This window comes from Ptychodera flava, chromosome 19, assembly GCF_041260155.1.
Source record: "Ptychodera flava strain L36383 chromosome 19, AS_Pfla_20210202, whole genome shotgun sequence".
NCBI lineage: Eukaryota > Metazoa > Hemichordata > Enteropneusta > Ptychoderidae > Ptychodera > Ptychodera flava.
In genome coordinates this window covers 27,918,141-27,933,442 of record NC_091946.1, presented here as the reverse complement: position 1 = coordinate 27,933,442, position 15,302 = coordinate 27,918,141, and the positions used below count along the sequence as shown (strand labels likewise).

Sequence of the window (15,302 nt, the reverse complement as noted above, 5' to 3'; positions counted from 1 at the left end):
TTCCAACATTAGCTATCAAGAAGATCTCCTCGGCGCTGTTTCAGTAATCGCATTGTTCATTCTATGCTACACACAGATATTTCTCTTTATATATTTTCCAGGAAGATTTGTCGTGGGTAGAAATTGTACTAAAAGTTTCGGGCCGACATGACAATATATACTCCATAGCTCTTTTCTTAAATGCAGCTATGGCTAACTTTTCCGAATGTGTATTTAACCTACAATTTAAATTTCCAAGCCGTTAAACAAATATTACCTGAAACGTCTCTCTCAGTTCAAAAACATATTTATATAGCCCCTTAATTTAAATGTTGGCTACTTTTCCAGAGAATCTGAAAATCATGTTTAGAAAGTATTTACTACCGCTTGCAGTACTATGTGGTTCACGGTGACATTGTGTCAGTTTGTACTTTTATGTTTCCTTGGATGTACATAGGGCGCCATGGAATTAAACTTCATTATTTAGAAGTTTCAATTGAGCCGTGTTAATGGATGGTGATCTTTGTTTTGCAATCAAAAAACAAACAAAGAAATTAAGTAACTAACTGACTAACTAACTACCTTGCTTACTAAATAGATAAAAAATAAACAAACAAACAAAATAAATAAATAAATAATAAATAAATAAATAAATAAATAAATAAATAATAATAAATAAATAAATAATAAACAAATGAATGAATAGATAGATAAATAAATAATGGTTAATTCTTCTTTGCCCGAGTGAGATAGCTAAACCACGAAATATTTCTTTGTCGGATTCATATTCTTCTCTTTAGACGAGTATTCTACGTTAAACTTGTTGATATGGATAATATTTTCTTTTGTAGTAGACAGATATACATGTATTTACACCCATGCTAAGAGAAAGTTTGACAATGTTTTGGGGTTTCTTCTACGATACAAACGTTAGCAAAAGATCAACAATTTAAAGCAGAGTCATATCATTCAAGTAGACATGGCATGTCAAAATGTGACTAAATCAATACTGAAATAACTTGTTTCGAATGGGATGGAGTAAGTTAATTGCTATCAGCAATACTGACGAGAATTAATATACCTGTCATTTTTAGGCTGTGGTTTTCTTTTGACCAATGGTTGTCGGTTTCTGTCGTGTAACGTGTGATGTGACAGATGAACAATTCCTCCTGTTATTGAGCATTTGACAATAAATTGACCATACTTTTAATTAAGTTACTGGCTGACAATGAAAAGCAAATCACTCTCAGCATTATCGCTTGCAGATATAGTTTCTTGTACTTGTCGAGGCCCATGAGGTTGGAGGTACAATCATTTCGTTCTTTGGATGTATAGAAGACAACCAATATTTCACTATGTTTTCAGTAATTTCATCTCTCTGAGTTTGTATAGCAGATTGTATAGTTATATCTGTTCAGCGTTATTTATCTGCCAGCTAATGGTCGCAATAATAACACATCTACATGTCATGTGACATATCAATCATTTTACGCAGGTTCTGATTATCATAATATATCACACAATACGTGCAAGGTAGTTATAATATTTTGCATTCAAATAATATTTTGCATTCAAACATCTTAACACGACTGAAGATCGGAACTCCGATTGGAGATATCACATAACACGTACAAGGTAATCAATATAATAAATTTTTACTGTGCCATTTTGCAAATGTGCACAACTTCTTTTTGCTGTAACGTTAGGCTAAAGACATGGACACTAATATACCTTTGATCTTCATTATAACAACAATCACCAGTTCGAGATAGAATTGAAGACAGGTGCCTGAGTTTATAAAAATCAGGCCAATTCTGCGGTACCGGCATTTATTTAACCAGCATATCATTTTGATATGATAATTGGAGAGTGCCGAACGAACGTTATCAGCGACAGTGATTCATCGAAATGTAAGTTGACCTGCTAACAGTATCATCGCATGTAGGTATTATGTATTCAATGATCAAGAATTATGTATGTATTATCTCTGAGTATAGCATTACACGAAATGAATATTAGGTTCGCTATGCAAGAAACGATGTGAAGATAGATGAAAAAGACAATTGAGACATTTTGTCTTTAGCTTTAGCCTTACAATTTTACGGAATGATTTGTCTTGCCTCTGAAGAATAGATTGTTGTTTGTGAATGTTTCTGAAGAAGGATTTGCTTGCCTTTAGTAATCCACTTACGTCAAAAATTCAATGAATTTGTGCTCTCCTTGGAACAATATAGCTTCTACTGGCATGACTGGGTCATTGTTTGCTTTCATCGTAAACATTTGGTGTTCTCTATCCTTCTTTCCTTTCCACCAAGATAACTTTCCTTGTGCTTCGATATCGCCCACCTTTGTGCAACTAAAGCTGTATCAATTAAGTGCTTGTAGTTAAAGATTACAACTGTACACAGTTGATTTCAAATACGATAACTTTTGCAACACCTTTTATATTCCACGGAATACTTGAAGGGTAACATGAATTTTTTTACTTACTGAATTATTCAAAGACATTATGTTCGGAATAAGTGGTGAGTTTAAGGAGACCAGAATTTCCAACAAAGCAGATAGTGGGTTTGACAAATTGTCTACGATGAGAATGATGCTTTTGAAAACAGCACTGTTCTACAAGTGTATAAATTTACATTTAGCAAGAAGTGTTAATGTCAAACTTAAAAACTTACTTTTGTGAATAAGACGGGTTGGTGTTTTTTCTAAATGGGCGACAATTATAATAATGGTTTGTTACGCTTAGAAAGACACTGCTATGTGCTGAACGACGCACAACATAACGTTAAAGGACACGACTGAGTCGACGGACAATAGTAATTTGATGAAATAATAGGTTTTGCAATCGGAGGAATTGGGAAACTACTTAGACCTCTGGAACATGCATTATAGATTATTTCTCAGACCTTAAAATCCTACACACGCCTTTAGTTACTCTTATCAAATGATCACATAATTTACAAGTTCACCATCTTATTTCATTACAGTTTTCGTGTCAAGATGTCCAAATGACCTACAAATCTCATGAGGAGGCTATAATGTGAAACGTACAAGTATGAATACTACAGGAACTCAAACCTCCTGTCACGGCAGCTGCGTTGGTAACATAACAGACAGTGTAAGCGCAATATCTTATAACAAAGAACATATCGTGTTTGTTACAGTAGGGACAATATCACTCGTAGGCATCCTTGGAAATTTATGTTTCGTTTTTGTGGTTATGCAAGTGCGCGAGATGAGAACTGTTACAAACTATTATCTCTTGAGTCTCTGCATCGCCGACTCCTTGTATCTTTTCGCGCAATTACTCAACGCAGTACTCACGTATGGCGACGTTCCCGGTGGATATCACTGTTTGCTGAAAACTGCACCGATAACTCTCTTCGAGGAGGAATCCTGCATAATGATCACCATCATCAGTGTTGAACGTTACTTGGCGATATGCCACCCTTTAAAATCTCACATGATAAACACCACAAGTAGGGCTTTAAAAATAATCTTACTGTCCTGGATCGTCAGTATATGCTTGGCATCCTTTGCTGTTCTGTTTTGCGAAGGGTGGCGCTTCGGCGTAAGGAACGCTCGTTGGTTACAGACAACTGCATTTACTTTCTTTTCTGTCTCAATGTCAGTAGCTTTGGTTGTAACACTTACAATGTACTCCAGAATTATGAGAGAAATGTCAAGAAGAGCAAAACTGGTCTCTCCAGAAACAATTGACCAGTCCATTCGCAAAGAAAGCTTGCAGGTCCTACGCGTTGCTATGGCAAACACAGTAGTTTTCTTCGTGTGCATGATTCCTCATTGCGCAATCTTAATGGGTTGGTGGTTGCATTTGTGGGGTGTATGGCGAGCTGATGATAATTTTGAGTTTGGTGTATATGAAGAATTTTCAAAGGTTTTGACGCTTATAAATTCAGCCGTAAATCCCTGGCTGTACAAAATGATAAGTCACAAGTACCGTGGAGCATTGAGAAAGGCATTCGCATGTTGAAAATTATATAATGCTCCAAAAACTTTATTTCAGTCTCTTAAAGGGACATTAGCTGTAACTGTGTTTCAATGTATCAACTGCAGAATTTTACTATAATCCGATCATCATGACCAATGCCCGGTGTCCTGCTTGCCAACACAGCCTGTAAATGTGAAATGACCATTGTTATTGTTGATAAATGTATTCTAGTCCGGACCTGAATACAAAATTTAAACAATAACAATGCAGATTATACACATATAAGGTATATTTATGAGCTAAATATTAGGAATTTCTCCATGGTTCAGGGATTCAAACCAGAAACTGCAGATGATACACAGAACAAACAAAATAAAAAAATGACCAAAGTTACAGCGAATGGATCTTTAAGAATCGTTCACAATTGCTGCTATACAGCATGTGCGAATTCAATGCAAACCTGTCACAGTCACTGTGACAACAGTGATAGCAGTTTCTTTGTGTTTTAGTTTTTAATAGTGTTTTATATACCTAGACAATAGCCCCTATAATTCAGAATTTTGAAAACCAACGAGTGTCCCTTTTTGAATTCCTGTACGCACTTTAAAATGATTGCAGTTGCCATTGTAAATTACTTTGGGTCAGCGTCACACTTTACATCGGAGATTAAATTGAAATAAGTGCCATTCTTGTATCGTAGTAGTCGTATGTTTGAATTTCAATTCTAATTTCTGAAAATAACTTACCATGGTATCATGTACCATGGACGGAAAAACACTGCAAGTCACTGCTGACTGAAGTTATTATTTCTCTGTAGCATTTTCCTCCTGCATTTCAATACAAAATGCTATTTCATGTATCTCTCTTTCCTCTTTAATTCATATATGTGAACATCGTCCTTTAGTACAAGTGCCCAATGTACATGTATATGTTTATATACAAGAGCTAAGAAAATATGATTGTCTCGTTTATGCAATGTTTATATTATTGTACAAATAGCACGTAAAAATATCAATATTATGAAAACTGTAATAAAATAAATGGCAAACATGCAGTATGTAGATAACCTGTGTTTAAGTACATTGCTGATATCGTATATATGACTATAAAATAAAGTACTATTTGAAAAGATATTGAGACTACAATAATTCTCAGATTACATTATTGAAAGTAGAATACTTTAGTTCAAAAACTATGTTAATCCTATGTAACTCTTGCTTTATTTTGTGTAGTTGGAATTTGTCTTGCGGGGTCTAACTCCGCTTTGCGATGCAAGCATATATTAAGTCGAGGCAAATCATAAATTACCGTCCTTTTATATGTCTTATAATGTTTGTGCTGCCTTTTACTACATCTATTTAATTGATAGTGGTCTTTGATTTACGTATCCGAACAAAGCTTTCGGCTATTGTCAAGGACGATAAAAATTCTCTGTATCTCACATCGTCGTTCTTTCTTTAGCTCTATTAATTTCAGTTTTCGTTTTGTATAACGCTCTGTGGCAGGTTATCTATGATAATACCAAGTTGCAACACTTTGACGGTTACTCTGATCAATTATTTCTAGTAAGCCCAGCTTCATTTATTGTAAAACCAAGAAGTTATGACAGCTGCAAACTACTTACATTAAATGATCTCAAACAAGTGAAGTTGAACACGAACTTAGTGGAGGTTTTACTGTCATGTGATATCGTTTCCATCATATGTGAAACTCTAGCATAAGTCGACGATAACTAATATCTTATTTAGAGTTAGCAGTGCATGCGTGCGTGCCTGCCTGCTTTTATCCATTTGTCCGAAACCATCGCTCTGTTGTGACCGCGTTCTCTTTATTGCACATGAATAATTTTGAGGTTCTTTACCATTTCATGTCAAAATCACTTTTTCACTGATATACAGGATGACCTCTGTGTTTATCATTCCTGGAACTTGCAAAGGCACAAATGGATAAAGATCTTTAGAATGCATAACTAGTATACCAAGGTCACATAAATAAATTACCTCAAAGAATATGTGAAAAAGAGCGAAATGACACCAGGTGATTAATACTATTCTTTTGATACAGGTGACATGATATTATTATTATTATTATTATTATTATTATTATTATTATTATTATTATACAGAGAGATAAAAAATATTTCATTCGATGCAATGTGGTGAACCAAGTTAGTATAGTTTTGTATGTTTCTTCATGGCGCTCGTTTGATTCTTTGAAAACTCAACGTAATCCATCTCTATCAGCTTCCACTAATACAAAGTACTCAACACTGGCATATACTCAGAATAGCAATTAATTCCTTGTCCCTTTCATGGACGAATATTATGTGCAATGGTTATGATAACTCCATTAGAAAGTTAAAACTAACGTACACCAAGCTTCCAATTACAACAAATTATGTTCAATTAGTTATAGAGAAATTTATTATACACACTGTAAAAATAGCAGACGCTAGACGCGTCTTTACGCGTTCAAAATGTACATGTCGGTGTTCAAATTTGAACGGCTAGTGTTCATATTGTTAACACTAGTGTTCATAATATTAACAATGATGTTCTAAACCTGAACACTATGTGTTAACAACGATCTCCTTCAAGTGTTCAAAAAGTCAGCATCACAGAAATTTTACAATACTGTGAAAAAATTAACAGTCTTTGGTGTTTTATACTTTACAATGGCTATATTAAATTTACTATTGCTTCACTGTCCGGCAAACGTACACAGATTTGGTGTAACGAATTTCACACTATAAAAGTGAAAAATATTTCCGGCCTACAATTACTGAAAGCATATTTTTTCTAAAAAGGAAGTATACAAAATAATTTTACACGTTTATTACGGGTTGAAAGTTTAAAAATTAGAAAAGAAAATCAGAAAACCACCATGGACGTTTTAATTTTAACATCGGCGTGCAAGAGGCGTTCTACTTCTAAACACTTGGTGTTCACGTTTGGTGTCTTTCCTATCCCATGATGCATCAAAACGGAAGTTGCGACATTTTTCTTGTAAGCGCACCCTGAAGTCGTGATCGTGCGGAAGCAAGACCAGAAAGGGTGTTTCCTCTCCAAAATAGTAAAAGGTATTAGATTTTTGAAGCATCTATATTATCGTCCTTTGAAATTAATTGTATTGTACCTTGAAATAGCTTAACTACGTGAAGAAACCTTTTTTCTTTCAGTGGCTGCTATACCAACAACTAGCTGTGACTACGCAGTGGTACTTTTGGCCATAGCCTATCGATCGATCTCACTCGGGTCAAGGGTCATCGCAACACAACTGTAGCGATAACCCTTGACCTAAGCGCGATCGATACGCCTTGCATAGTACCGCTGCGTAATCACAGCTAACACATGTCTTTTAGTAGACACAATCGCATGTAAAACATCAGTTAATAAACATCGTAGAGTACGCAATGTATTGTTTCAGCAGATGAGAGTTTGGCTTTTTTATTTTAATCAGTTGATGACCAGAAGCAGTAAATATTTTGTAACAGTATTGAAGAGAGGCACTGTATATGAAAGTCTCCCCTTTTCCTTAACCTAATCAGCCCCTTGTCTTTCATTTAAAGTTTCATCTCGCCATATTACCTATTGTTGGCATTTTTTTCAGGATGTTAAAAGTTGGATTTCACTGAAAATCGAAGAGTTGTTATAGAAGCTGGTGATACAGATAACGAAGAAGATGAATGTACAGGTAGTTGTCTGGAAACAAGCTTGAGAACCTCAGTTCACCTCTAATGTAGATTTAAACTTCCAAGGGTCAGTAACTGAATTTTGATAAATTTCTGTATTTTTGTTGTGAATTAATCTAGGCTTTGGTAGCATGCTATGATCAACTAAATGTTGCCGGAGAATAAGCTTTCACAGACGTGTAGTCCCCCTATTTAAATTAAAGCTGAAAGCGACAGACCATTCAGAGTAAAAATGTCCACTCTGAATTACTTTTTTTTCCTGAAATTTTCACTCTGAATTTTCTGTCATTTTCTGCTTCAATTTTTCATCCCCCCTTGCATCTGATGAAGGAGACTTCACGTCTTTGAAAGCTTATGCCCTTGTAACATTTAGTTGATCATAGCCTGCTACCAAACCGTAGATTATTTTGTATTGTAGCTCAACACGTCTCTTGTACTTAGCAACTGGTTTTTAGCTTTGCTGTCAGCTAAATAGGTGGATGTGTAGCATTGTCCCCAAATTTGTACATCCAAGGTTTTTCTTCAAAACAGCCTGTACGAATCCTTTAATATTTGGATTACAGGTCCCAAGGGATTACCCTAATCAGATATGTTCAAATTATGATGAAATATGCAATTTTCCATATTCGGTAAACATGTCCCTAAAAATGACCTCAGTCAAATTTGTGCTAGTCGTGATGAAATATTCAAATTTGTATATTTCATGGCAATTTTTGTCATTTTTGGTCAAAAATATCTTTAAAAAAAATATTTCAAAACTGCTCATCGAACAGAATTGATATTTAGGACATAGATCTCTACTGATAGTCTTTTTCAGATTGTTCAAATTATGCAGAAATTTGCAACTTTGTATTTTTAGGACATTAAAGACATTTCAGACATTTTTAAGACATTAGGGATTACCAGAATGTGATATATTCAAGTTATGATGAAATGTACATTTTTTCATTTTAAGGGTGATTTTTACCATTTTTGGTAAAAAAAATTGTATAAAAATTAATAGCAGGGTACACCAGAATTTGAAAGGTCTTTACGAATATGTTTTAAATTTCTGAGAAGTATATTTTTGAAATGTCACTCATTTATTTCAGGGTTTATTTAAAGATATTACAAACAAACAAACCTTTTTGTTTATGAAGGACTTTGTTGGACAAGGAAATAGGTTTTACCATGCCAAGGACCCACTTTCCCCACTTTCTGCATGCTATGCCTTACTGTGACACTTTGACAACTTGACATCGTGTGTTTACTTCAGTGTTGACAACTATGTGAACCAGAGAAGCCTTGACTAATTTGTTTTTTCTTCTAAATTTGCAATTTTCTATACAAGAGGAATGTCTTTAAGAAACCATCTTACAAAAATGGATTATGCATTTCATACATATACGTCTTTTCAACACAATAAGTATGCCAAATTTTTAGCTTTTTCAGATGATTTTTGTACATTTTAAACAAGTATGAACATAAAACGTAATCCACAATACGGTGATTTTTATTGCACATGTTTTTGATAGGAAGGTGTTAACACTGTTGGTTTTTTCCTCTGACAACTTTACATACAAAGTTGCAATGTTTATTTGCCCATTTTACAGTAAATTATTGTATTTTACTCTAGAAATGTTTCGTGTATTTTTAGAATAAAATAATTTTACTGGATATCAATGGTCTGTAATGTTATTTCAAGGCTTAAACACCCCGTGAAGCCCAAATTAAAGGTGTTCAACAAGCGCGCATCATGTGTTCTAGCCTTTAACACGCTTATCATTGAACGGCGTCCATGCATTCAAAAAGTGTTACAGCCCTTTGAACGCGTAAATGCGTTCAATTTTTTGAACAAATTTCCTGTGCAATGTGTGTTCAGATATGGAACACCATGGTGTTCAATGTAATGTCTGATGAACACGTAGCGTTCAAAGTTTGCACACGTTTGTTCAAAAATTGAACGTTGGTTGAACACGTAGTGTTAAATTTCTGAACGTCTGGACGCGTTCAAAAAGTGTTACAAAAAGTCGTTTAATTGGTGTTCTATCCTTGAACACTTAACTTTACAGTGCAGGTAGAATACATTGATCATCTTATACTTACTGTGCTTCGGGGCAACATAAGCTTATATGTTCCTTTGCTCCACGAAGAAATAAAGAAAATCACTGTATTTCATTAAAACTGAAAACCACCATGGCCAAACTAAACATTCCAATGAAAAGATATCTATCTTATTTACAACATTTTCGTAAAATTATCACCGGCAGTTTCACGATATCGCCTCGTTGGTATATCGTAAGTCGAAGTAATCTGAACATACGGAAAATGTTAGGTGATAAACGTAATGAAAAAGGCCGACTTTCAACACTCACAACAAGACAATACAAGTTAGACCATGGATAATTTAGCAGACCTCTTATTATGTGTAATATCGTTAGTGAGCCAAGATGAATTTTAGGCTCATTAATTTCCTTATATCTGTCAGGCACTCATTACTTGTATTCATCTGTGTTTTGAGGTGGGAGATATGTGTACAGGGATCCCAGTCATTGAATCTTTGACGGTCAATCAACGATTTTGCTATACGAATCTTAGATGTACAACTGAATAGATCTCTTAATAATCGCTGTCAACGGAACAAATATTTCACACGAATCAATAATATGAAATGACCAAATTACCGAACCATTTTTATGAATACAGATGACAAAGTAGGCCACGCCATCCCCAAGGCATTTGATAACACAAGACTGAACGCAAAGTGATAGTGAAGTATTGTGAACTATATACGTGACATGTATATAGCTTATTTCAAATTATTGTTAAATTGCAGTCTGCCGAAAGAAACATGTTGCGACAATGACTCTTTTCGATCGAGCTCATAATACCATACGATAATGATCGATATATTAGACTAAAAATTTGTGCGAATTATAAGTTTGAAAAAGCAATATGCTTTGGTTAGATGGATTTTATTAGTATCAAATCAAGTTACTTAATCCCCGAGGCATTCCATAGTACCGATATCTTTCCTTAGTTTTACACTGTCTTATATGTACCAATTTTCTATTTATTTGCATTTTATCGACATGCTGAATTAATAAAGTATTGCTTCATGCTCTAACATTATAAAAACCATGACACGACAAAAAGGATCTATTCGGAGGACACTTCTCATAGTCCAGAAGAAGATCGCAGGAAGTCCAGCATAGTAGTCGGCACGGTAACATCAGCAATACTTACCGAGGTAACAGAAATTACTCAAAAATTCCCCCTGTCCTAGTTATATATAATAGCGTTAAAGTCATTTACCGACTTCTTTCTCTAACGGTATTTCCTTGTATTTTCATAGCTTTTATGTTCCTATTACAGAAAGACGGCATCTTCATCCGAAAAAGTGACTTCTACTTTATGCACGGAAATCCATGTTCCAGATTTTATTTTACAATTTAAGGTTGCTAAAGTGAAAATCGGGAATATAGGTTCTGAGAAAGGTAAGTGAATATTAATGTTTTCGTAAAGTTACGTTCATGAAAGAAGACGATTTTACTTTAACGCTTAAAAAGCATTGCTTTACAAAATCAGAGTAAATTTTAAAATCTTCCCTTCATCCTGCAGGTGGTCAGTTCTAACGAACAACAGCTGTAAAACACATGTTTTGGCAGATTGCTCCTACAAGCCTTTCTCAGGGTTTCTTAATATGCAACACAAGTTCACCAGTGACTAAATATTATTAACATTTCCTAACTTCAGCATTTACTTCACTCCGTAGCGATCCATAGAGAAGTATTTAAATAGCATAAGGGGCTAATTAGCTTCATGATTTCAATAACCACATAATTCATAACAAGACCAGACAAATTTTCTCCATAAAATAGGCATATTGAGCTTTTAGTTCGGTGCAAAACTGTGAATGGCAGATTCCTTTAGTAAGAGTATAATTTGGTGAGGTTGGCGTTAAGTTTTCAAAGTAAATAAGGGACACGAAAAAGACTATAGCCAGGCATTTTAAACAAATAATCAGAAATTGTCAACTTTCTCACGCTTATGTCTGGTGTAAGTGTGGATGATTACAAAAATGTTTGATTTTCAAAGTATTTGTAACATAATCCTTCCGCTGTTTCATTGCAGTTCCCTGTCAAGCAAGCTCTGTGGAAAGACGATCCGCACTCAACAGACGGCGATTTCTCGGAGAAGTATGGCTACAACAATAAATGAGACACACTACAACGGCACTTTCGTTGATAATGGAACCGGTAGTGGACATACAATGTTTAACGACCAGAAAAATATTAAATATTTAGCAGCTTGTATGATAGCTTCGATTGGTATATTTGGAAATTTATGCTTCATTATTGTAATGATACGAGTTAGGGAGATGAGAACCATTACGAATTTTTATCTATTGAATCTCAGTATCGCAGATACCCAGTATCTCTTTGTGGAGTTACTCATCGGACTATTTTCGTACAGAGGCGTTGCCATTCGCCATAGTTGTTTACTAAGAACGATACCTATTATTCTCAGTGAGGAGGAATCTTGCATCATGGTAACCATCATCAGTGTGGAGCGTTACCTAGCAATATGCCATCCGTGGAAAGCACACGTCATCAATACAACCAGCAGGTGTCTGAAAACGATCATATTGTCATGGTTTATTAGTTTGTCTATGTCGTCGCTAGGTGTCATGATTTGCGAAGGATGGCGTTTTGGAATCAGAAGGCCACTTGTTTTGCAGACAGTTTGCGTTGCTTTTTTTAATGCATTTATGTTTTTTACTTTGGTCGTAACATTAACTATGTATTCCAAAATCATTATTGAAATGTCAAGGAGGGCAAGGCTGGTTTCCCCAGAAACAACTGATCAATCGATTCGCAAGGAATGCTCGCAGGTCCTTCGCGTAGCCATGGCAAACACTGTAGTTTTCTTTGTCTGCATGCTTCCTTTATGTGTAGTGCAACTTGGATGGATGTTACGCTTTTGGGGTAAATGGCAGGCTAGTGATTTTGACGCTTTTCTAAAGTTCGAATCATTTGCAAAGGCAATGGCACTAGTAAATTCAGCCATGAATCCTTGGTTGTACAAATTGATGAGTCAGAAATATCGTGTAGCCCTGAGACGGGCGTTTTCATGTTGGTAATATGTTGTGTGGATTCTGAAATTAGCGTGATTACTTCCATGGGAGATACATACATTTGCCATCTAAAACCTTATTATTATATGATTTTCTACATCCTACAGGCCCGTTTATTAAACTTATGAGAAGGGGGGGGGGGAGACATTTTCATTTCATTCTAAAAAGCGAAAATTACAATGTTTTTTAAGATCAAATAATAAGCTGAAGCAATTTACTGGTTTGATCCCAATAATTGCCAATATAAGCCACATGTATTTATAACTATGAAATTGGATAGTTTTGATTTCAATAAGTGTTAAGGAGATCGTTTTAGATACTTGTGGGAACGTTTTAAATAGATCAATCAATCATGAAATTAGATATTGACAGCCCTGATAGCAGTAAAGTTATGCTCTGCTGCCAGGTTTACAGTAACCAACTAGTTTTGTGAACGAGGAACCGTTTGTTTGAAGAAGGATTCCGAAGTGTATTCGTGATTTTAGTGACTTTGGCTTTACATGATGTCAAACACATTGTATCAGGCTTCGAAGAAAGACGAGATTGTATCCTGAGAGCTGTACTTTTGAACTGTCCTTTTTCTCTTGCTTATGCGATTGTCGATTTTTGAAATGTCTTGTTAATAATATAATTTGCATTTAACATTTGCCCCGAACTATAAATTGACCGGCGTTCAGTGCATGAGCATTGTTTTCTGTAACAGTCATCGATACAGACAATATCATGAATAAAAATTTGAAATACTTGTACTCGCCATTGTGAAAAATAAGTGCATTCTTACTGTATTTATTGTATAATATTTATTTATTCATGTTGGACGACAAATCAGTGATTCCCTCCTCTTATTTCCTGTTAAGTGATAATTAGTTTGTATCTAGAACAACTTAAACTGGTGCCAACTGTGTTGTATTGCAAATATAATGCTGTTAATTTTGGATGTCTAGCATCAGATCATTTTATTTACAGACGTTGTATAACTTTTAATATCGCATTTTACCAAGAAGCTACTGAGGAAAAATTGTAAGCGATGAAATTTTACATATAAATGACCAGAAATTGGTTATGATGTAGCTCCTGAGATGAACTCCATAAAATTTCTGGTCAAGAAAAGTCGATTTCGACGACTTTTTCAGAGAAACGTTCCCAAAAACTGCGAGATCCTGAGAATTTAGAAGTAAAACATAGAAACAATTACATATGAAGTCCCCCCTTGTATTATGTAAAAGTTTATCACATGAGTCTGACAGCAGTTTTCAGTTATCATAATGTCTCAACATGATTCTTTCCTTTAGCATTTCAATTTATGTATTTTTCTGAATTGCTATGAATTAAAATTGAATCGCAATAAACTTGGTTAAAACAGGTTGGCCTACTTTTTCTTTTACTTATTGCTATTTTTCAGTATTAACTCTTTTATGTGATACACATACGCCTTTATAGTGTTTTCAATAACCAACAAAATATACTCTGCCTACGACTGGCTAATGCAATAGAGAACAACATATGATGCGATCATTGAATGTTAAAGTATAAAATCTCGAAAATGACAAATTTCAAACGTCCACAACATCACGTATTCTAAGAAATTTTAAGTCTTCTTTTAAAACATAGCTCTATGCAACTGTTTATCAGTCAAATAAATTGTTATTTTTTCATATTAACCTCTGCACCACGATTCATCCTTTCGGCTTGCTCCATAAGCTGGCTATTGGGATACATCTCGATTGAAATGCCTCCAACAGATGGCATCTCACTACTGGTTACAGTTGCGATGCGTTGTCGTAACATATGGACGCTTACAATATCATTATTACATGACTTATGACGACGTTTTAAATCATGTTTATTGTTGCTGATGTCTTGGACCTTCCTCTGTCGAGGATCAGTATCTAGACCCTTTGTTCCTTGACAGCAAAAATGCAAAGTTAACTTCCCAAAACGCACCAAATGCCAGCTGTGCTCCCATTCCATCGGAAATTCTTGTGAGTATTTTCACTCAAACACGAATGATATCGAGCAAATACCGACTTCTTTTATACACGCACCGAACATTAACCTTCCCGTTATGAATTCCATATGATGTTGAAAAACTGTTGTTACTCGCCTTCATCATTTAAGAAAATATTTGAAACCTATGTCTAAAACGTCATTAACACTGATTGTAAAGCTATCAGCCATATCAAACAAATATCTGGTTCTTGCTCTGAAAACTTCTCAATTCAACTTGTTATTTCAAAATGAAATTAAAATTTTCCAGATGCGGTATTTCCCCATATTCCCTTTCCTAATGTGTGCTATCGGCAGGTACCATCTTATTCGCGAAATAACAGCTTAACTGTGTTGCTTTGTTACTTATATTAATACCCGACGCGTCTGTGAACAATTTAGCCTTTTCAAGACCCTGTTAATTGAAAATACGCTTTCCCGCCTTACTCCGGCGACAGGCGTTAAAAAGACCTGTTCCGCAAAGTCTTCAACTTGTATCCTGGTAACCACACTTTAATTCGCCAGAACAGTGGGTATTGCATAATTAGACCATGAGAATTACAATGACATAAAAC

The 15,302-nt window shown here is 35.0% G+C and overlaps 1 long non-coding RNA gene across 1 annotated transcript in view; it reads right to left on the bottom strand.

The window, feature by feature from the left end:
* The window catches only part of LOC139119141 (uncharacterized), a 204,347-nt gene that overhangs the window by 1,709 nt on the left and 187,336 nt on the right, over nucleotides 1–15,302 (bottom strand). Inside the window, exon 2 of the long non-coding RNA XR_011548855.1 lies at nucleotides 12,122–12,237. This is a non-coding gene — a long non-coding RNA (uncharacterized lncRNA). The remainder of the gene's footprint in view (nucleotides 1–12,121; nucleotides 12,238–15,302) is intronic.